At 34.2% G+C, this 23,831-nt stretch overlaps 1 pseudogene; it reads left to right on the forward strand.

Annotated features, from left to right (window-relative positions):
• LOC118013796 overlaps positions 1-23,831 on the forward strand; it is a 142,375-nt pseudogene that overhangs the window by 12,385 nt on the left and 106,159 nt on the right.

A 23,831-nucleotide genomic window follows, 5' to 3' on the forward strand; every position in this document is an offset into this window, starting at 1 on the left:
ATAAATAAATAAATAAATAAATAAATAAATAAATAAATAAATAAATAGGTTTCTATATTTTCCATGAGTTAAACACAAATATTTTGGTCATATATGTTCACTTTCTTATTCTCATGCCAGCTCAGTTTTGATTGGTACTGATTTGCTGAGGTTCAAATTTTGAATTCTAGTATTGCTTAAACAGGACTGAAATTGATGAAAATATTTTCAACTTTGGTTTGCTATACCAGTCAAAAATTCATATTAATATTACAGAGATTAATAATTTTTGAAAAGTTAATGTCAGGTTTTCCAGAAAATGCTATAATCCCTCCATTTCTTATTGATGAAGGGGTTGATAAAGAAGATGGAAACAGAGAAATTATAAAGCTAAGGTAAACTCCGGAAAGTTTTTATAAATGAATACAATGTAAAACTCAACAAAAATTAAATAAATATAAACATTTATTAAGGGATACCATGTGTCTAGAACTCTGCTGTAAGTAAAATAATCTCACAGGATTTTTACAATAAGGACAGTGCCAGAGGTGGTGCCTAGGGTTAAAAAATAACATTTGAAATTATGCCTATTATGTTAGGATTTCCACAATCAAAGCACAGTTCCCAGGAGTTCCAATTTCATTTATCAATATTCTCTATTAACCAATCTACTCTAAGACAAACAAACAAACAAACTTTTCTCTAGTTCCTACAACTGCCTAGATTTCCAATATCCTTCTCTTTACAATATTGGCTTCACAGAAATTTCATCTCTTTCCTCTCTCCATATTTATAAATCTAATTTCTCTTTCAAGAACCAAGATTCTATCTGTCTTGGTTCTTCTTGAAACTTAGGAATGGACTTTTTCTCAACTGTAATTTCTTGGCAGTCCATTTGGTTACCAATTATCTTCCAACTTGCATTTTAGTTATATAGGTCATTGTCCTGTTTCCAGCTTCTGACTGAAAGTTCATGAAGTCAGAACCCACATCTGGTCTATCTCTGTTTTCATAATCACTAGAAAAATGTTTTGTAAATCCTATGCAATTGATACACTTGCATTGCATAAGTGAGCATAGAAGTCATCACACTGCTTGCTATGGATGATTTTACAAATCAAACATAATTGTTTAGACCAATAAGAACTTAAGATATAGGTTCTATACTGTTCAACTAAAGGAAGTAACACATATAATTAAGGTTCTTCAGTGTCCGTGTAATGCTGAAAGATATATCATTATTTGATTCCATAAAGTAAAATATATAAAGCAAACAATACCATAGAAAGAATTACTTTACAAATTCATGAGGATAATTTAAAAAAATGGGTTATTTAGACACCAGAGAAAGACCTATAAAAGAATATTTAGCCCATTTTTGTGAGTGCATAAGAAATGTCTTAATCCTAAGCAAATTTCATCAGTAATATCTATACCAAAACATTTAAGTAGTTAACTTACATTCTAAAAATAAGATTCTTATATAAACAAAATGTGTAATCATGCCAGATCCATTGTCTAGATTGACTAAAATAAAGGACTGAAAAATTGAAATAGAAAAAAATATATACGATGGAGGGTCATTATATTTTTAAAATGCCAAGTTCAGAGAGTTATCACTAAATACCATCAAATTATCATTGTAAAACCAAAGAGGTGAGCAGATACAGAGGGATACTCATATTTGCATGCTTTCACTGGTCTGCAGATTATTATTTTCAATTACTGCTACCTACTGTATATGCAACTGGGATAGATTAGGCAATAGGATATATTCGTCCTACTTTTTTTAAAGGAATTGCAACATATACTATCTCCCGATGGCAAATTCCAATTGACTTTATTTAAAAATGTATGAATGAAGGCCTCAGGCATTGAACTACTGGAATTTTTATCACTTGGTTGAGTTTGGGACCAAGGAGCTCTGGCACCTAGAACATTCAGGTGTTTCTCATCCCTGGACTCCCCTGCTGGGCCTTGTAGAACTCCCTAAATGCCAGGAGATCAGGCTTCCTCTGGGAAGAGTGGTCAAGGTTACAGCACCTGGAGTTTGAGTCCACCATACTCCAAGCAGTCCTGATGCTCAGAGCATCCCCACCCTTCTTCCAGGATTTGCACACACCCTTGCCACGGACTCCAAGCCACATAGCACCCCCTATGATCTCCAAACTCACCCTGTTTGCCCTCCTGGGAAATCCTACATTTTATTCACCTCAATAAGGCCTCAGCCCAGGTCCGGGGCATCCTGCTGCCCACCCCCTGCAAAATATGAAATGTCTATGTATGCAAGAATATGTAAGAGTCTTATATGTAAAAATTATGTTGTTGGTCCATCCTGGCTGACACTCTAGGATCAAAGAGAAGGGTAAAATCATCCCAATTCAACTTCATTTTTAAATGTCATGTCACTTATACCAAGTATAAGACTTTACTTAAAACACAGACAAGAGATTGAATCAAGTGACCATAGAAGCCTCAGTGGGAGGTAGGGAATGTTAGTACAATGGAGACACTGTGGGTTATGTGAATGAATTGCAAAAATAAGACTGGTGATATAAACCCATTTTTTTTTTTTTTAAGATTTTATTTATTTGACAGAGAGAGACACAGCGAGAGAGGGAACACAAGCAGGGGGAATGGGAGAGGGAGAAGCAGGCTTTCCGCCGAGCAGAGAGCCCGATGTAGGGCCGGATCCCAGGACCCTGGGACCATGACCTGAGCCCAAGGCAGATGCTTAACGACTGAGCCACCCAGGTGCCCCAAACCCATTTCTCTACTTACAAACTCTGGTACTCATTTTATACAAGTTAACAATTAAGTTTACAGAGTTGTAGAGATAAGAAAATGTCCATGAAAAAACTGATACCTTTCAGTGCTTAATAAACCTCTCTGTTATGTTTGCATACTAGCCAACAAAAAAACGAAAATAGGTAGTATTATCATTATCATTATCTCTGTGTTCATTATCATGAGATTTTGAATGTGGGGTAGCCTAATATTAAGTTTTTACATTTTATTTTATTTTTTAAAGATTTATTTATGTATTTGAGAGCAAGAGAGAGCAGGGAGAGGGGCTGAGGGAGAGGGAGAGAGAGAATCTCAAGCCAACTCCCCACTGAGCTCAGAACCTGACACAGGGCTCAGTCTCAGAACCCTGAGATCATGACCTGAGCTGAAATCAAGAGTCAGGTGAGTAGCCAACTGAGCCCCCTAAGCACTCATTAAATTTTCACATTTAAAAATTTTTCCATTTGTGTTAATACATCAGCTTTCCTAATCAACTTTTTAAAATACATTAATGTGAATGAGATGCATGCTAATACGTTTCCAAGTAAAGAATCTACAAAATTATTACATAATATGTATTCAACTTTGAAAAGGATTTTTACATATAAAAGTTTTTATTATAGTGGTTGACTTATTTTAATAATGCTGAAATTCTGATTCCCTATGCAGTCTGTCATTCAGTCAGTTTGGTAGCTGTTCAGTAATTTTCTGTAAGTATTACGAGGTTGTGGGTATTTCTAGTTTAAAGAACAATGTGGCATTTGGTGCTGTAAAAAAAAAATTTAAAAAGAAACAAACTTACTTTGAGGTAAGTTATTAGCAACAACATTTAAAAACAAATTGTCTAAAGTAAAATAAATAAAAATAAAAACAAATTCCCATTTAATGTTTTTTTTTTTTAAAGATTTTATTTATTTATTTGAGAGAGAGAGAATGAGAGAGAGCACATGAGAGTGGGGAGGGTCAGAGGGAGAAGCAGACTCCCTGCCGAGCAGGGAGCCCGATGCGAGACTTGATCCTGGGACTCCAGGATCATGACCCGAGCCGAAGGCAGTCACTTAACCAACTGAGCCACCCAGGTGCCCCCCCATTTAATGTTTTAAAAGACATCCCGAATAGAATGATAGATATTTTGAAAAACTTGGTAAAGAGGGTGTTTAAGGTCTGATTTTATTCTTATGTGAACTGCAAATGTAATGAATTTTTTACATAACAGTTTTTTTTTTTCTTTTGAAGTTTATACTCTATTTCAAGGAAACATAAGTTGCCTCCTTGAGGCAAGGTATTTCTTTGTACACAATCTCATATATATATAAAGTTTAAAAAGGAAGAAAACGGAAATGAAAGGAAAGAAAGAAAAAGAGAGTAGTGGGGACGGGAGGGAATGGGTTAGGCTTCAGTGAACATTTCAAATTTTTATAGTAAATTTTTAGACAAGCAAAGAGAAGTAATATAACCAGCCACATTTAATAAAATTTCAGTTGATCAATTTAATTACACAGAAATAATCACATTTCACAAGTATTTAATATACATCTTCTTTATGTAGCCATATAATAAAATCAAATTTCGATTTATTGATAAAAATAAATAACATGTTCGTGAGAAATAAAAAGAAATATCTTGCCATGTGTAAGCAACCACAGATCACTTCAATGCACTCTAAATTTAAAAATGTTATCTGTGGGGGCGCCTGGGTGGCTCAGTCAGTTAAGCGTCTGCCTTCGGCTCAGGTCATGATCCCAGAGTCCTGGGATTGAGCCCCGCATCGGGCTCCCTGCTTGGCGGGAAGCCTGCTTCCCCCTCTCCCACTCCCCCTGCTTGTGTTCCCTCTCTCGCTGTGTCTCTTTCTGTCAAATAAATAAAATATTTTAAAAAAATAAAAAATAAAAAATAAAAAATAAATAAAAATGTTATCTGTGAACTCAGAAAAAAAATGTAAAACTAGAAGAAGGTGTATGTCTGATCATGGTCAACATTTTGTCACTATGGAAATTCAAGTAGAAAAGGGTACATTCAGGGGCCCCTGAGTGGTTCAGTTGGTTGAGTGTCTGATTCTGAATTCTGCTTAGGTCGTGATCTCAGGATCTTGAAATCAAGCCCTGGGTCAGGCTCCACACTCAGTGGAGAATCTGCTTAAGATTCCTTCCCTCTCCCCCTGCCCCTCTCCATGCACTCTCTTTCTTTCATTTTAAAATAAATTAATTATTTAAAAAAGTTAAAGAAAAGGGTGCATTCTCCAATATCTAGCAAAAGTTTAAAGGCTGAATTTTCTTATTCTCAGTTAAATGTTATATATGCATTAATTAATTTGAAGACTTCTCCTGACTTATATCTTCTAAAAAACTAACTTAAAATATTTGTAGAATCAAGTTGGTGACCAAAGGGTACAAACTTGGTCAAAGGTACTAACTTCCAGTTATAAAATAAATTAGTCCTAAGGATGTAATATACAATGTAGTGAGTATAGGTAATAGTACTGTTTTGTAGATTTGAAAGTTGCTAGGAGAGTAGATCTTAAAAGCTTTCATCACAAGAAAAGAAATGTAACAATGTGGGGTGATGGATCTTAACTAGACTTATTGTGGTGATCATTTCACAATATATACAAATATTGAATCATGTTTGTATTCCTGAAACTAATATGTTATGCATAACTCAAGAAAAAAAGAAAAGTATCACTGACTTAGGAATCTTAATCAAGAAATACAGAATCAAAGTGATAAACTTTTTACTAATCTCATTAAGGTAAACATAAGTAGTCATTCACTTTTTCTATATATTCAGATTCTCTATTGACACTTTTATTTCTCATACTTTAAGGATATTACATATTATTCAGTTAAGTAATTTTGCTGCAGCTAATAGATTTCAAATTATAAGCATATATGGATATTCAGATATGATAATTAATATTGTTGATATTTTATAAATATATATGAATATTATAAAATGCTATCAGAGCTTTTTTCTGAAATTTTTAATATAAATATTTTAAGCTTGTGTGTTGTTCTCATTTTTACAAAGTGGATTAGTTTTTAGTATTATTTCATATTATAATTAAAATCATTAACTTGTAAAAGTTTAAAATATTGAGAAATTATTAGGGAAATCCATTTATTAAATAACTATAGGATGGAATGTGGTCAGTTTGTTTTCTCTATAGATATTTAGCTATAACTTTTAAAGTTAGTAAAATATCAAATTTTTGTTTCAGCATTATGCCAAATAATGAATAAAGTCAAGGAAGAAAAATAATTATGATTGAATACTACCCTGGAGATAAAGTATGAATGTTTCTTTTTGGGTTTATTTCCTAAGAGATTCTGTTGCAATCTCTGACTGATATAATTTTACATTCTTTTGGATCATGCTGACAATTTATATTTTATTACTAGATGCTTATTTGAACTTTTAAAATGATATATTGAACTGAATAACTAACATTTTGCCAACTTGACTTTTTGAAACATGAATTTGCATTGTCTTGAAAGATTTAAGGGTATTTGTGAAAAAAATCAAGTATTGACAAAATATTATGAATTTTTTGTGATTTACTTTCTTCTATATTAGAATCAAATGATCTGATTCTTTTGGCTGTTTTTAAGAAAACAATATTGTACCTTTTTTTTAAATTAGGTGATAATAGATGAAAATTGACTATCATTCATTTTAAAAATAAGCATGCTTCTATGACTACTGATGTTCACTTATAATGGAATTCAGCATATTTTATAATATTCAAAATTATTTTTAATTGCAAAAATAAGGGAATTATGATGCCAAATCACCCAGCCAAAAAGTGGAACTGACCTTTATATTTATATTGCTATATGTTACATGAAACAGGAAGAAAATAAATATGGTGTATGTTTATTTTACTTTTCTTTGTCTTAAAAACTATATCTTTCAAGATTATTCTCTATTTTTCTACACAGACTTTAGTTTTTAGAATTTTTAGGTTCTGAGTTACCTACATAAAACCTTTTGAAAAATGCATACAAGACATTAACTTTGATATGTAAATATGGTAATTAATCAATTAATTAGTATCAGGTATAATAATATAGTCAAAAATATGCATTTTATGTATCATTGCTCACCGGAATCTTTTTTGATAATAACTTCTTCTATTTACTAAGAAAATCATTGCCTCGGGGGAAAAGAATATTATGTAGCACTTTTATATGTGAATCTTTCCAACTATAATTATTTGAAGGGATAACTAAACATGAATTCTGCCTTAGGGTTAACACATATCCAATTTGTTTCACAGATCATCTAATTATAAGCAGATTGTCCACCCACCTCAGCTCTAATCTCTTTGCATTTTAAAATAATTTCAGTACTAGAGAAATATGTGATACTTTTATTAGGTCATTGTGAGAGTACACATATTATAATTATCTGTTTTTTAATTCCCATGTCATTAGAGTATTAATAATAAATGAGTTATTAGCACATTATAGACATATGTAAGATTATAAGTAGAACATTTTAACAAATAAATAAACTCAATGGTCAACTTTGATTTCTTTCTATAAAAGAACCTGAATGATAGGCACCTATTCCTATAGACATTATCATGCAGTTTTTTTTTTTTAAGACAGAGACATAATTGAAAATTTATTTCTGAGAGACATATACCTGCTGAAGAAAATCAAACCTTGAAGGACACACAGTTCTCTTCAAGTATACAAAATAATACTCTATCAGAAAGTGGTAAGCAAAAGCACATGAAACAGTCATCAAGAGAATTCTATAGAATATTTTCTTCATTTATTTATTTTTCCAAGTTTTTACTTAAATTCCAGTTAGTTAATATATAGTATAAGATTAGTCTCAGGAGTAGAATATAGTGATTCATCACTTACATACAATACCCAGTGATCATCATCCTCATTTATTTTTATGTCACAATTTTATATAACTTCATTGTCTTTTAGAAAAAGTGACTCAAATAGTAGTGTAAGAATTCAGATCCTCTTAGATGCAAATTTAAAGTTCAATTCATTATAAGGATATTACCATATGAAGTCCAAGAATAGAAATTCATTGGAACAAGACTCTTTGTCTTTTACTTTTCTTCTCTCTCTCTCTCTCTCTCTCTCTGTGGGTATGTTTTATTCTTTGTATCTTGCTTTAAAAATTTGTCTTGATTTAGGGACACCTGGTGGCTCAGTCGATTAAGCATCCGACTCTTGATTTTGACTCAGGTCATGACTTCAGGGTCATGAGATCGAGCCCCAAGTGGGGCTCCACACTCAACACTGGGTCTGCTTGAGATTCTCTCTACCCCCCTCTCTCTGCTCCTCCCCCAGCTCATACACTCTCTATCTCTCTCTAAAATAAATAAATTAAATCTTTATTTTTTTTAAGATTTTATTTATTTATTTGACAGAGAGAGACACAGTGAGAGAAGGAACACAAGCAGGGGGAGTGGGAAAGGGAGAAGCAGGCTTCCCACTGAGCAGGGAGCCCGATGCGGGGCTCGATCCCAGAACTCCGGAATCATGACCTGAATCAAAGGCAGACGCTTAACAACTGAGCCACCCAGGCACCCCAGTAAAAAAATCTATAAAAAATTTTATCTTGATCTGGAGCACATGGGAAGAAAAATACCCATTGGCAACTCAAACATTTTCATCTTATGCCTCAAGTCATTAAAAACAATTTCCTTGGGCCAGGGCTCAAAATCTAGGGAAATAAACTGATTTACCTAAATTAGATTAAGGGCTGCCTCTGGACCTTTCAAATAAGACCAAGAGATGAAGTCACATTGTGTGAAGTTGATGACTTCTGCTTGAACCATGGACATGGAGAGTACTTATCAGAATATAGGAGGATGCTGGTATATTTTCTTGCATTCTTATTCCTTGAAGTCATTTCCAATAACTTCCTGCTAACTAACTTTGCTACTCACTCTCTTGTCCATACTCTAAAACTTCGAAAATACATTGCTTCAGCAATTATCAAATCAAACACCCCTTTGTATAGTGAGTCTGAAGTCTTAATATATTCTCTTCTTGTTTTATTTCCCACCTTACTCAGTTTAGATTCCATGGGCTAATACTATAAACACTCCATCCCAAACACTTTCAACACTTCAGATGTCTCATCACACTCACCTGACAAACTGTGAGCTATGAAAAAATACAACCAATAATTTTCTTCACCTATTACCCTACCAACTAAATATTACTGTATACAGATTACATAATCTGATTGATTGGCCATGCCTATACATTCACAGTAAATGAATTTACTGTATTTCATTACCTCATAATCCACTGTACTATTATCGAGCACTTATTACAGTTTGCAGTTGCATATTTAATAGCCCAATCTGCAATAAAATATACTTGTTACTAAAATTTAGCAGTGGGTAAAATTCAATCTTAACAATGTGTTAGAATCACGTTTTTATGGGTTTCTGTAAATGAGATATTCTATTTTTTAAGGTTTCAAGTTTTTATTTAAATTCTAGTTAGTTAACATATAGTGTAATATTAGTTTCAGGAGTAAAATTTAGTAATTCATCATTTACATATAACACTCAGTGCTCTGTAGATGAGATATTCTTAACTGCTAGATTGTATATGAATCAACTGGGCTGCTTTTAAACCATGTAATTTTCAGGATTTATTTTGAGATAAGAACCAAAAATTGTGAATTTCATGCATTTTTTACAAGCCCTTATGGTAATTCTGATGAAAGTTCTTCTATGGTTACATTAAAACAAACACACACATAAAACCTGCTCTAAAAGTATATATATATTAATACCTTTAAAATCTAGAAGAAAGGTACTTTTTACACTTTACTATAAGATATCAATTCAAATTAGCTACATTTTATATGCAATTGCAATATTTGGTGTAATAATTTCAGTTTTCAGATATATGCCAACTAGAGGAATAACATATAATACATGATTCAGATTGAATCATTTTGCCCTTTTTTAAATTGGGATAATTTTTATATTTTTAAGTGAAGCTGCTTCTTGAAGAACTCTAATGAATAAAAGAAAAGAAAAGTCATTTTTTCTACCAAAGTGTTTCTTCATCTTGGCACTGTTGACAATTTGATCTGGAGATTTATTTTTGTGGGGGGCTGTGCTGTGCACTGTAGGATTTAGCAGCATCCCTGGCTTTTATCCATTAAAATCTCCCATCTGGAACAGTCAAAAATATCTCCAGATATTGTCAAAATCTCCTAAAGGGAAAAATCATCCCCCAAATTGAAAGCTATTACTCTAATGGAAAGATGACTTCTTTAGTGATACTGGATTTCCAATCCTCACTATCCCATCAATTAGCTCTATGACCTTGAGCAAGTCATGTTTCTGGGCTTCAGTTTATTCAATTTCAGTGTATGTACTGTCAAAGCAAACACATGGGCTTCAATTAATTCATATGTAATGTGAGAATGCTGGAATAGATCATTTTTAAGTGTCCTTCAAGTTTTTATTATTCTTTCATCATGCAGATAAGCTGAAATGCAGTTGAATAGGAGAAGACAATCAGTATTATATGTTGAATCTTTGTATACACATACACACACATAAATACAAAAAAACAGAGTGCTTTGAATTAGCTAAAGTGATTCAGAGGAGAATGGTAATTGGTATGTTTGATGCTTAAGAAGCCCTATTATACATTAACATATACATTAGTGCTAAATGCCCTTGCTTAGAATATATGGGAAATTATATATAATTTCTACATTAAATGTTAAAGATTTCTCTGAAAACTAGAAATAAACTTAAAATATGTTGATATTTTCCCAGTGTTTTAATTTTATAATTAGCGTGTGTGTGTGTGTGTGTGTGCATGTGTGTATGACAAAGAAGTTGAGTGTGAGGAGAATCTTAGATATTTTCTAATGTCAAATTCTCTTAATAGTTTTCTTTTGTAAGGAGATGACCTCTCTTTCTTCCCATCCTCTTTATACAGTGTGACACTCTACAGTCCCCTATGCAGTTTATTGGTGTTGAGAGAATCCCTGAGCATTTCCAGTTCTTGTCTTGCTGTTCCCTTCAAAAAGGTTTTCTAAATTTGGGTATTGGGAATGATCATGTCCTGCTGTGTGCTCTGTATACCAAGAAGAGTCTTTAGTAAACAAAAGGGATCGAATTGGACAGTATTCTGACAAGTGGACAGAGATGTTGTCAAAGGTTTTTTCTGATCCCCTGTGCTGTCCCTACCTTTAATTCTTACCTTGAAAAAGGTAATATGTTGGATAAAGAAATGAAACAGTCGTTCTGGGCGCCTGGGTGGCTCAGTTGGTTAGGCGACTGCCTTCGGCTCGGGTCATGATCCTGGAGTCCCTGGATCGAGTCCCGCATCGGGCTCCCTGCTCAGCAAGGAGTCTGCTTCTCCCTCTGACCCTCCTCCCTCTCATGCTCTCTGTCTCTCATTCTCTCTGTCTCAAATAAATAAATAAATAAATAAAATCTTTAAAAAAAAAAAAAGAAAAAAAAGAAACAGTCGTTCTTCTTGTGTATATGGGAGTCCCCAAAATAGATCTTAATCCAAATCCTGGCTGTGGTTCCCATTATCTGAGTAACTTTGAGAAACATATATAAGACATAAGACCTTTCCAGGTCTTAGTTCCCTAATCTGCAAAGTGGGACTAAAAAACAAGTATTTACATCATGTGGTCACTCTAAGGATTTAAAAAATTATATATATATATATATATATATATATATACACACACACACACACACACACACACACATATATATATGTATATATATATTAGAGTTTAGTTTGATCCTTGTCATTAAACAAGTGCTCAATAAAATTTAATTATGAGTTAATAATATAAGAGTGAGAACAGGTGTATATGCTGTTTGTATAAGCCTGGTTTCTCTGTGATCTGTTTTGTTAACTTTGAGGTCATTCTTCATCTCTGTGAGCTTGTATGTTCCCTTCTACAGACTGGGATTAATAGCAAAATCCTCCCTGTAGCATTCTTATTAAAACTAAAATACTTAACTTGGTGGTTGGCATAAAATTATCTAAAAAGTGAATATTAGCTATTATTGCCGTAATTAGAACTTCTGACTCTAACTCTGCCAAATCTTTGCCCCAGTGGTGGAGGAGCCTGTGTTCTAGCCACCTGAGTCTCTGCTTGCCTGAGGCCGTGCCATTTCCCACTCTCTCCCTCCGTCTGGAGTTTTAATTCCCAGGTCTCAGCAGTTTCACTGGGTGAAGATTCCTCTGATTGTTCTGGAAAGCATGGGATCCCTGTTAACATCTATCTTGAGTTTCCTTCATAACAGTCATCACCATATGTAGTTATTATATTTATGTTTTTACTTATTTCTATTTTTCTCCTCCACTGAATTACAAGCTGCATGGGAGAGAAAGCGTATCCATTTTTTTCACTTAGAACAAGGGTTGATCTATATCAGCACTCAAAATTGTCTGCTGAATGAATATATTTGTTTTTTTCTAAGTCAGCGACAGTTAAGTAAGCTTGTCTGCCCAGATGACCCAGATAGTCTTTCAAATGGGTGACTGAAACTGAAGATTATTTATCTAAGTCTTTGCTCACATTTAACCAAGAAACTGTTATATCAACAAATAAGCAATTACAGTATCATACAGATTTACAGATTTACAGTCTCAGTAAAAATAAGACATATAATTTCCAACAAAGGTATTTTTGATTATATTTCTAACCCTACTAAATTATTAAATGGGGCTAATCATATGAAATGTCTGTCTATCTATCTATCGTCTATCATCTATCTATCATCTATCATCTATCATCATCTTCTTTTCTTCTTCATACATTATTTGATAGCTTTATTGGTTGTTGGATTTTTTTTTTTTTTTATGGTTACAGTATACCATAACAATTGAGGAATAAAAGTAAATTACACTTTTTTTTTCTTTTTCCTTTCTTGGACAGTCAGTAAAAGGGTATAACCAAAGCCAAAATGAAACTGCGGTTTATTGCAGGGTAAAAAATCAAAAGTTTAGGAAAGAGAGCTTATGAGAAACTTCGGGATCTCAGAATTTGTGGCAGGTGGTTGTGGATGGCAGCAATTTTAGGTGCTGCAGCCACCACTTGGCCCCAGACAATCATAAGAACACAGGAGACAGCCTTGGATAAAATTCATTGAATTTGGGGAGTTTATTCCAGAATCTTTTCATTATCCTAATGTCTGTTGTGTTTGGCAAATACAGAATAATTAGTAGTTAAATGCATTAGCATAAAGCTCCATCCTGTTTCTGTTTATTTTATTTTCTTTCATGGTCAAAAAGCTATCTCTGTAATTGTGTAGCCTAAGGATTGGCAAACTCTCTGTTTTACCCCTATGTTGACATATATCAAAGATATATTTTACTACTACTAAAATTTTAACACTCTCTGAGCATTGTGTGTTTCTTGCAATCCTGAGAGTCTCTAGAACCTTTGCTTCCATAGTCTAGAGTGCGTGTTAGGTTTGTCAATTTACTGAGATTTGCAAGTTCAGATTTTGTCTTTTACTTGACCCTGATGATGAGGGAGCAAAAGACAAAGCATAAGCTGACACCCTGCAATCTCCCTCTACCCCCTACCCCCACTCCTGGGTAGGATTTATGTGACATTTTTCCAGGAATCTCTCGACTATCTTAATGTTAATACCTTTACTAGAGGGGAAAACAACCTTAACTTGACAATGGCAAGCCCTCCAGGATCCTGAAGGTCTTCTTTAACATATGACTGAGCGCACCCGATCTCGAATGAAAACCCTTTTGAAACCTCCCTCTTCCTCACTTCCCCGAACTCTCCGGTATTCAATCAGCCACCCCTCACAACCCCAGTACAGCAGCTCTTTCTGCCCACAGGTCCTGTCCCCATGCTTTAATAAAACCACCGTTTTGTACCAAAGACGTCTCAAGAATTCTTTCTTGGTCATGGCCTCCAGACCTCACTCCACTGAACCTCACCTATATTCTAAAACTGTATCACTAATGTGTCAAGTACAAAAAACAGATTTATTTCCATTTCCACATAAATTCTATGCTTGGAATGGAATTCTTTTTGATTTTTTTTTTTAAGATTTTATTTATTTTTTTTGAAAGAGAGAGACACAGCGAGAGAGGGAACACAAGCAGGGGGAGTGGGAGAGGGAGAAGCAGGCTCCCCACTGAGCAGGGAGCCTGACGTGGGGCTCTATCCCAGGACCCTGGGACCACGACCTGAGCCGAAGGCAGATGCTTAACCGACTGAGCCACCCAGGCGCCCCTCTTTTTGATTTTTTGAATTAAGTTATGCCTTGTAAATACTCTATATCATCATGATGTTATTTCACATCTCACTATGTTCAGTGTGCTATGATATGTCAAGTCTTACTCAATAGGATCTTGTTTTATAAAAATAAAACAAAAATATTTTGAAGGACAAGTTAAAATAAATGTTTTCAGGGCGCCTGGGTGGCTCAGTCGTTAAGCTTCTGCCTTCGGCTCAGGTCATGTTCCTGGGGTCCTGGGATCGAGTCCCACATCGGGCTCCCTGCTCTGCGGGAAGCCTGCTTCTCCCTCTCCCACTCCCCCTGCTTGTGTTCCTGCTCTCACTATCTCTCTCTCTGTCAAATAAATAAATAAAATCTTTAAACAAATAAAAAAAATAAAAAAAATAAATGTTTTCAAATATACTCCATAAAATGCTTTATGCTTATTTATAAAATATTTGATCTTGAAATTATATTTGAAATTTTTTTTAAAGATTTTATTTATTTATTTGAGAGAGAGAGAATGAGAGACAGAGAGCATGAGAGGCAGGAGGGTCAGAAGGAGAAGCAGACTCCCTGCTGAGCAGGGAGCCTGATGTGGGACTTGATCCCGGGACTCCAGGATCATGACCTGAGCCGAAGGCAGTCGCTTAACCAACTGAGCCACCCAGGCACCCTATTTGAATTTTTTTTATTAATAGACGTCATTAGTTCTGAACTTCATAATTTCAGGTAACAAAAGTGAAATTCGATTCTTCAGCTTTATTAAAACATGTAACATAAAGAATAGCTTAATTGTTGCACATTGATGAAAAAGAGGTTTTGAGGAGAGTGAGGAAATTTCTTTAAGTGTCCTACAGAAAAGAGCTATTTAGCCATTATCCAATCTTAACTATCCAGTATTCTGGGAACATGCTCCTACTTACTCAAGTGAAGTGGACCATCGCTTCATTATTACAGTTGTCACTGAGTATCCATTTCTTTGTTAACTTTTTTAAAAAGATTTTATTTTTCATTTATTTGAGAAAGAGCAATCACGAGAGGGGGGAGGGACTGAAGAGGAGGGGGTTGAGAGGGGAAGGGGCAGAGGGACAAACACATTTCTCACTGAGCAAGGAGCCCACCTCAGGCTAGATCATAGGACCCTGGGATCATGACCTGAGCCCAAGGCAGATGCTTAACTGACTGAGCTGCAGAGGCATCCCAGAGACTGTTAACTCTTTGAGTGGAGTTCTTAGGTATTATTCCTCAATTCCTTCTATCTTATATAATACCTGGGATATAAGAAGCACACAGATATATTGGATTGAATTGAAATCTCCCGATGTCTGGTACAGTAACTTGCATACAGTTGACTTAAAATATTTGTTAACTTTGTGAAAATAAAGTCATACCCTATCATAGTACTTTATTCATTTTGAATTCTTGTAGAAAATTACCTTCTCGGGCACCTGGGTGGCTCAGTTGGTTAAGCGACTGCCTTCGGCTCAGGTCATGATCCTGGAGTCCCGGGATCGAGTCCTGCATCGGGCTCCCCGCTCGGCAGGGAGTCTGCTTCTCCCTCTGACCCTCCTCCCTCTCATGCTCTCTGTCTCAAATAAATAAATAAAATCTTTAAAAAAAAAAAAGAAAATTACCTTCTCTAGTAGTAATCTCACACAGTATACTTCTAGGATAAATTATATATATATATTTGTGTGTGTGTGTGTGTTTGTAGAAAGCAACTTTCTTTTTCTTTTTTTTAGTGTTCAATAATTTATCAGTTGTGTATAGCACCCAGTGCTCATGACATCACATGCCCTCCTTAATGTCCATCACCCAGTTACCCCATCTCCCCACCTGCCCTCCCCTCCAGCAACCCTCAGTTTTTTCCGAGAGTTAAGAGTCTCTCATGGTTTTTCTCCCTCTCTCATGACTTCCCCTTCAGTTTTCTCTTCCTTACCTGATGATCCTCTGCTCTGTTTCTTATATTCCACATATGAGTGAAACCATATGGTAATTGTCTTTCTCTGTTTGACTTGGATAAATTATATTTTAAAATTTAAATAAAAGCTTTACTCCAAAATAAAATTTAAAAATACATAAGTTCAAATACAAGTATTTTAAAAACATATTTCAATGTTTTTTCTCCACGCTTCATTTATTTGGGGTGTTGCTAAACAACATATTGTTCATGCATAAAATAATAAGCTTATACTAAATATGTATCTATACAAAAGGTGAAAAACTAGTCAATCTTTTTTTACTGGGCTTAAAAAACAAAGTGTTTGAAATATACCTTGAGATGTTTTATTTTCTCAACTCATAGGATTGAATCATAGGGTTAGAAGGAGTTACAAAGGAAGCTTATATATTCAACTCCCTTAATGTCACATATTTAATGACTATAAGTGGTATTGTAATAAAAATGTGATGGTAGACTCAAGTATATCACTTTTTGTTTGATATCCAGATATGATATAATTATTCTTTTATTGTGGAACAATTGAAAACAGATCAGAGAGTGTTTCACGTGCTAGGATATAATAAGAATTCAAGAGGCAAAAGAAAGTTAGGAGATTTTAAAAAGCATCTTCATATAAATCTTAATAATTCTTGCAATTATGTTTGCTGCATTTTGAATGATTCTAGAACAGCCAAGGGGAATATAAAATGTGATAGATGGTATTTATGACTGTGAATATGCTGAAATATGTAGGCTGGTGATCATTAAAGTGTGATGCTTCTCTTACATAATAAAAATAAGAACATAATAAGCTGTGAGCTAAATGGGATGCATTGTGGGGTGGCTCATCTGTCTTTCACATGTTCCAGGTATATATGACTGGTTTCTTAACTGTGACTTACCTGTCATAGGTAAGTTGAAACTCTCTAAAATGCCCTTGAAACACCTCAAACTTTACCTCTATGGGATCCTGACAGAGGATATGGTTCAATTCTTAATAATTGCCGTTATTTTTCCCTATCTTTCAGCAATGCTGGCTTCAATAGTTAAGCAAGGAAAGTTATTCCCGGGTGAAATTTTTCTTACTAAAATCTGTGTCAGCATCAGTGTGCTCTTGAATATTGCTGTCTCAGTTAAATAGACCACAGTATTTGTGGGATATGATGCAGTTATCTCAGTCATATATTTCTTAGCAATGGTGAGGAGATGAAAAGTGATGACAGTAGGAAGAAGGCTAATAGGTGTAAGTAATGGAGGAGATTTAGATGCAACATACACTGTAAATCAAATATTAATCACAAGCTGCCAGTGATAGATATTCTTTATTTGTTATTATCTATCTCTTTTGCTAAATGAAGCTACTTGTATTCAAGAGTACTGTTCACATTTTACTTCTTTGATCACACACTCATGTCTTAGCAATCAAATTAGGAAGGTGCTGATGCTTTGCTTCCAGTTGGTCTGAAGCATTTTCTATCACTAGAAAGCTTGTTGACATCATTCCACAAGGGACTTGTTTGTCTTATCTTAAATTGTAGACAACTTATGATTGTGTTTTAAAATATTATTTATAAAAATAAGTTACTCACATGGCTTCCCATTGGCATGTATTCTGTCTATTTGCAATGGTAACAAAGACAATTTAATAAATCAAATCATCTAATTTCTGTCACAACCATACTCCAGATTAACTAAAGCCACATTAGTTTTTAAAATATGACCTGTCTTAACTGTCCTAAAAAATTGGCACTTGAGTAATTATTTCCAGATTTTTCCTTTGTCACTTTTCTTAGATCTCATATGACATGAAAAAATAACTTATTTTTCCATGTTTTTTTGTAGCCCCATATGGGCAATGAACTACAATGACCAGATTTACCACTGTGTATATCACTATTCTTATTCAAGAGCTTAGCAGTGATCCATGGTAATAGGCCAGGTCTCTCCAGTCCAGCAGCAAAAAGATAAAATAATCAAAGTCAAGTAGTGATTTCAAAATACTTTAATTTGCCTTTGGTTTAAGCCTGACCAAGTATAGTCCATGAAACTTTGCCCAGGCATCCAGAGTAGGACCATGACAGGTAATTTAGCTGATTAGCTTCTTCCTTACAGGTTTTTTCCAAGGCTCAGGGCTGGGTTATTTTCTTTGCCATGTATTCTTAATACCAACCCTTATACTGCCTTATGTAGGATTTCTTATCAGTATAGCTTCTTTTAAATTGCTTGGGATCAATTAGGCATTTTTTTAAAAGATTTTATTTATTTATTTGAGAGAGAGAGAGAGAGCGCGCGCAATCACAGGAGCGGGAGGGAGGGGCAGAGGGAGAGAGAGAAGTAGGCTCTCCACTGAGCAGGGAGCCTGATGCGGTGCTCTAACTCAGGATGCTGGGATCAAGACCTGAGGTGGAGGCAGATGCTTAATCAACTGAGCAACCCAGGCACCCTTCAAACAAGCATTATTGTATTTCTCCATCATTGGCTTTGGAAATGCTCTTGAGTGGAAATCACTATTGTCTCTCTGCTCATAATGTTTTTGTCAGCTTTTGCCTAGTTCTTGATCACCTACATGAACATAGCAGTTGACTAATTGACATTCACTGATGTGATAATATCCTGGTCATTTATCAGTTATTTTATTGTAAGTTTTCCCCAGCTGCTGTCTTTGCAAAAATCTTAATTCCTATTTGTATATTTAAGGTTAAAAATTCTTATGTAAAACTTAAATATTCAAAATACTTTACATCTGGGAAGGCTTCCCTGAAGCCTCACTGGTGGCAGGTTAAGCAGACAAAGCTAGCTTTTGATGCAATTCCCTGAATATGATCTTATGATACAGACTCACTCTATAAATATTACCTTTACCTCCTGAGCCCTGCACTTCCATTAGAGAGACTCCCTGACAGTGTGAGACAGAACAGCAGTGAGCTACCTAGCTTCCCTATGGCACAAATCTCTGGCATCAACTTTGTAGAAAAGGTCAGGCAAAAGACCCAAAAGAACTTAAAATAGAACGGTTCTGGCAAGTTTGACTTGGAGAATTATCTCTAAGCACAATACTAGGGAGAGGGACAACATGTTCTGGATGAATTGTTATCTCTGGAACAAGACGCCAACTTAAAACTCATGGTCACTGAAAGATCAGGGAACTTTACTCCAGCATCTAAATTCCAAACATAACACCACAAGAGCTTCTGCTGTAGAGGAGGAAGTTCTTCTCTGCTACAAATAGTACACCAGAATAGGATGGAACTTGTCTCTTCCACAACAGTAAAGACACTTTTCAGTACTTGGAGGCCCCTAGCATAAAGAGTAAGAAGTTGGAGACATAGTATGTATATCGGAATTTGGGACTGTTTATACTTACATAGATAGATATTTAACCATTACATTCTGGAAACTGTCAGGAGTATTTCATTTTTACCCCCGAACTATTATGTAGAATATACCAATTACATTAATATTGTGAGCACTACATAGTTTGTTTTTTGCTTTATGTTTGTGTTTGCTTTGTTTTTATCTGAATGATATTTTACCAGGTACTTTTAGTAGTAAGGAAAAGAATTTATTAGAGGTCAAAAATACTAAAATAATCATAGCTACAATGCTTTGTTAATAGTATACAATATAAATAGACGTGAATTTTGACATTAATAACATGTAAAGTGGGTGGGAGAGAGGTAAAAGTGTAGAGATTTTGTATGTAAGTGAGGTTAAGTTGTTATTACCAGCTTAAAATAGACTATTATAACTATAAGATATTTTATGTAAGGACACTCAAAAAGTATCTATCAAAGTTATACAAAAGAAAAAAAGAAAAGGATCAAAGTCTATCAGTACAAAACAAAATATAATAAAACACAAACTAAGACAGCAAGAGAGAAAAAGAGGGACAAGAGGTATAAGACAAACAGAAAACAGGTAACAATACGACAGTAATAATCCTTTCTTATCAATAATTATTTTATATGTAAATAAATTAAACTCCCTAATCAAAAGACCTAAAGTGGCTCAAAAAATTTAAAAAAAGAAGACCCAAATATATGCTGTCTATAAGAGCTCACTTTTTTATTTTTATTTATTTTTATTTTTTATTTTTTTAAAGATTTTATTTATTTATTTGAGACAGAATGAGAGAGAGAGAGAGAGCACATGAGAGGGGGGAGGGTCAAAGGAAGAAGCAGGCTCCCCGCCGAGCAAGGAGCCCGAGGTGGGACTTGATCCCAGGACTCTGGGATCATGACCTGAGCCGAAAGCAGGCGCTCAACCATCTGAGCCACCCAGGCACCCTTATAAGAGCTCACTTTAGAATAAAAGATAAATTTAAGCTGAAAATAAAGAAATCAACAAGGATATTCCATGCAAATGGCTATCAAAACAAAGCAGAAATGTCTATACCTGTAGCAAACAAAATAGACGTTAAGTCTAAACTGACTTTGGAGACAAATAGGGTTATTATATAATGATGAAAGTGCCAATTCAGCAGAAAGATATAGCAATTGTAAATACATATACATCCATCAGCAGAGCATCTGCATATATAAAGTAAATATTGACAGATCTGAAGGGAGAAAGTGACATCAATACAAAAACAGTAGGAAACCTCAATAACCCACTTTCAAAAGTGGATAGAACATCCAGATAGAAAATTAATAAAGAGGGCGCCTGGGTGGCTCAGTTGGTTAAGTGACTGCCTTCGGCTCAGGTCATGATCCTGGAGTCCCTGGATCGAGTCCCGCATTGGGCTCCCTGCTTGGCAGGGAGTCTGCTTCTCCCTCTGACCCTCCCCCCTCTCATGTGCTCCCTCATTCTCTTTCTCTCAAATAAATAAATAAAATAAAATAAAATCTTAAAAAAAAAGAAAATTAATAAAGAATTGAACAATATTCTAAAAGGACCTAACGGACATATATATAACTTCCCACCCAACAGCAACAGAATACACATTTTTCTCAAGTCCACATGGAATATTCTCTAGGATAGATCACATGTTAGGTCACAAAACAAGTCTTAACAGATTTAAGAAGATCAAAATCATACCAAGTATCTTTTCTGAACAGAATAGAATAAAATTAGAAACTAATGACAGTAAGAAAATGGAAAATTCAAAATAAAGTAGAACCTAAACAATGTATTCTTGAGCAACCATCGGGTCAAAAATAAAACCAAAAGAGAATTTCAAAAATATCTTGAGACAAATAAAAATTAAAACACAACATTCCAAAATTTATGGGATGCACCAAAAGCAGTACTAAGACAGAACAAGTTTGTAGTAATAAGCAGCTACATTAAAAAAAAAAAAAAAAAAAAAACCTCAAATATACAGCCTTACTTTACACCAAGGAACTAGAAAAAGAAGAACAAACCAAGTCCAAAGTTAGTGGCAGGGGGGAAATTAGAAAGATTAGAACAGAAATAAAACAACTAGAGAATAGGAAAATAATAGAAAAAATTAACAAGGCTAGGAATAGGTTTTCTGAAAAAGTAAACAAAATCAATAGAACCTTAGACTGGGGAAAAAAAAAAAGAGAACTCAAATAAAATCAGATATGAGAAAGGAAATATTACAATGGATGCCTCAGAAATAAATTAATAATAAGATACTATTTGAACAATTACATGCCAACAAATTTGATAACCTAGAAAAAAATGGGTTAAATGGGTTAAAAAGACCTACCAGACTGAATCAAGTATAGAAAATCTGAACAGACCAATAACAAATAAAGAAATTGAATCAGTAACCAAAAGCCAACAAAGAAAAACCGAGGACCCGATGGCCTTTTTAGCTTTTAAGGGCTATTTCTCCTTTTATTTTTGCATCTCTTTGAATATGCCATACCTTTTCCATTTTTTAAAGATAACATTTAATAAATACATTTTAATATCCTTTTGGATGGTCTCCTTGAGTATCTATTTCATCCTAAGTCATTTACTCTATTTATACTTATTCTGGTTTATGCTAATAAATAAAAATCTTTTTATGTATGGTGGTAACTTTTTAAGAAAATATGTAATAATTATTTGTAATCTATAAGTTTTTCAAATGAGAATATGAAGACCTTTCTTCTGTTTATTTTTAGGGTGAGTGTTGAGTTTATTTGTTATTCTCACAAGATTGAAATGAAATGGTGAAGAAGGCTTTCTTCTGAAATGTCAGTACCCACTAAGTTTTTTGGACACTACTTGTACATTTTTTTGTTTTGTTTCTCATATCCTTAAGCGAAAATACTGGTTTATTCCCTCTGTGGGTAAACTCTAGGCTGTCTGCACTATGCATGGAGGCTGGGGGGTAAATTGTATATTAAAACAAAGCAACTTTCTATTAATCCATCTATTTCCATCACTAATCTCTCCTGTTTCACCCTTCCTCTCTAGCTTCCTCCACAGTTTCTTGGACTCAGAGTTCAAAACCTTTCCAGGGCAGATTGACTTCATCATGCTTTCATTACCTCTACATTCATTTGCCAACACAATTTTATGAGTTTTCTCTTCCCCAAATCCAGAAATCCTTTGTTCACTGCTGACCTTGTTCTGACTCAGCTTATTATTGGTTTATATTTTTTTCTATTTCTTCATATGATTTTAATGAAATTTCAGGAGAAAAGAAAGGCAAGTTCATGTGTCAGATGAAATGTCTTTAAACACAAGCTCCATAAAGATTTGTGAAATTTAATTTTGGTCTAACAAAACTAGCTAGCTCTATGATTTAAAAAAAAAAAAAAACTGTCGAAAGTATATAAGGCAGTGAAATAAAATATAAAATCGTATATTTAACAAATGTGGCATTTGATTTTAAAATTGTTTTATTTTACCCTTTGGGTGGATGACTTTTCAAAACAAATAAAAAGACAATATTGTATCAAATCAACACAGAAAATGTTCCATTTTTCTCATCCTTTCTTCACCTATTAAAATATTGAATACTTTACACTCCAGAAATCTGTCATTAATCCATCAGCGACATTTGTCATTTCTCAGATGAACTTCTAGCTAACAACTTTCTTGGTCAGGGTAAGGAAGTGGAGGTGAGATGGAAGAGGGGATGAAAAGAGGCAAAACTTTAATCTTCAGTATCAAACAACAACTTTATTCTCCCTAAATATCTGTTCTAATAGATCACATTAACAAAATAAGACAAAAAAGTAAATATAGAGAGGGAGTTTTGAACACCAAAGAGCAGTTTTTGTAATTCTCAAAGCCTTTAATTTTAAGAAAGTCCACTAGTGACATTGTTTTGCAAATGTTTAATTTAGAGAATTGACTCCCTAATTTATAATGTTTCGAGTACTAAGTATATATTTACATAACATTCATATAAAGTAAATATTTCAAAACCACCTAAGTCTCCAAAATTCTTTATTATTATGAAATAAAAGGAAAAACCCTCTAGAGATTCTAATACTCTCAATTTTGAAAATGCAGGAGGCATGCAGATGTAGGTTTTTCTGAGGCTATTATTGTATAGATAATGAGTGCCTTCCAGTGCCAACAGATATTTCATAATAGCTTAGAGTTTTAATAGCACAGGAGTGGGATGTTTGAGGACTGAAGATTTATCTACTCTTGGCGAAAGCATATGGGATTTAGCTTTTAGTTTCCATTCAATCTCTTTAACCTGTTCTTGTTTACTGAAAATCTGTCATTACGTTCTGTTTGAGGCTTTTTTTTTTTTTTTTTTAACGAATGGCTTATATGCATGCATGGCATGTATTATTCAGTCTTAGTGAATAATAAAACATCATTAAGGAAGGAATTAAATATAGAAAGACAGAACTTTTATTCTGAAACTCTATTCTGCCACGGACGAGTTGCCCACTTCTCAAACTTCTTTTTCGGTACTCATACCTAATGATCTCTATTTTTTCACAACACGATTTTCCTTATAGTTAC

The sequence above is a fragment of the Mirounga leonina genome, unplaced genomic scaffold, assembly GCF_011800145.1.
Source record: "Mirounga leonina isolate KUSES-001 unplaced genomic scaffold, KU_Mleo_1.0 Mir_154, whole genome shotgun sequence".
NCBI classification, from domain to species: domain Eukaryota; kingdom Metazoa; phylum Chordata; class Mammalia; order Carnivora; family Phocidae; genus Mirounga; species Mirounga leonina.